Genomic DNA, 1,285 nt, shown 5'->3' with positions numbered 1-1,285 from the left:
TCCGTCCTTCAAACGTCTCCCAATGAAAACTGTAGTTACGTCACTAAAGACTGGAGCATTAAAGATGCACAGACCTTCAGTGGAATGCAGGCGTGGTCCTCCTCCAGATCTTTAAGGCAGATTTCCAGGTGAAGCTCTCCAGCGCCGGCGATGATGTGCTCTCCGGACTCCTCGATGATGCACTGCACCATGGGGTCGGACTTGGCCAGGCGCTTGAGTCCCTCCACTAGTTTGGGCAGGTCGGCGGGGTTCTTGGCCCCCACCGCCACTCTGACCACAGGGCTGACGCTGAACTTCATCACGCGCATGTTGTGGGCCTGCTCGAAAGTTGTGATGGTCCCGGTCTTCACCAAAAACTGGTCCACGCCAACCAGACCCACGATGTTACCGCATGGCACCTCTTCGATGGGCTCGACGTAACGACCCATCATCAAAATGGTCCTGGAATAGAGAAGCGTTATGCGTCAGAAAAGTAGTGCACAGTTTCCTGACCTGGTTTTAATCATGTTAACTCTTTCCCCGCCATTGACGAGTTTTTACGGCTTTTCACTGTTATACACTCGAGGGCGCTATTACGCATCTTCGGAACAAATACAAAACCTCCCGAACAAAAACACGTGAACAGGACGGAGAAACGAGCGATCTCTTATGTAAACAGATGCATATGAAAAATAATGCGATCATCAGCAATAGACAGCAGCATATAAATGAAAACTGCATAATGTTACGAAGTAAAATGTTGATCTAGAAAGTGATGTCTGTGCAAGCTTTGGAGGTGTTGATGGAAGCGATTTACTGGATTTATGCTTTGATAATCGTACGGAATATCATCTAGATGTAGTTTTTGATAAAAATGTGATTCTCACCTTTTTGCTCAAAATTATGCATTTTTATGAAACCTACCTATATTCAAGTGTTGATAAAAGAAGAATGCTTTAAGCTAGAATAAAACTGATTTTTAATGTTTAAAAGTAGAGGCTCTGATCTTTATTTTGGTGTATTGCATATTCAAATATTCAGACAGCAAAATATACTGGAGGCCATCACATTTGAGTGAAAATCATCAAAATCGCTGGCGGTGGCTGGCAACTTTTTCAATTTTTTTCTGGCGGGGAAAGAGTTAATTAGTGATGCACAGAACTTTGGCAACCAGGAATGAATTTTGGCATGACAAAACGACCTCAAAATAAAAAAAAAATCTAAATAAAATTCACAATTAAACAAAATATAATTTTGAAGAGATCTTTTAGTCTGTGCAGTTTTCAAGTGATGCATGAACAAAACG

General features: G+C 42.3%; 1 pseudogene; it reads right to left on the bottom strand.

The window, feature by feature from the left end:
• Positions 1-35: 35 nt before the first annotated feature.
• Positions 36-451, bottom strand: LOC107757957 (elongation factor 2 pseudogene; annotated as a pseudogene).
• Between the last annotated feature and the right edge of the window lie 834 nt (positions 452-1,285).

This window comes from Sinocyclocheilus rhinocerous, unplaced genomic scaffold (genome assembly GCF_001515625.1).
Source record: "Sinocyclocheilus rhinocerous isolate Xijiao unplaced genomic scaffold, SAMN03320098_v1.1 scaffold8501, whole genome shotgun sequence".
Classification (NCBI taxonomy): Eukaryota; Metazoa; Chordata; class Actinopteri; order Cypriniformes; family Cyprinidae; genus Sinocyclocheilus; species Sinocyclocheilus rhinocerous.
This window is presented reverse-complemented; position numbering and strand designations above follow the sequence as displayed.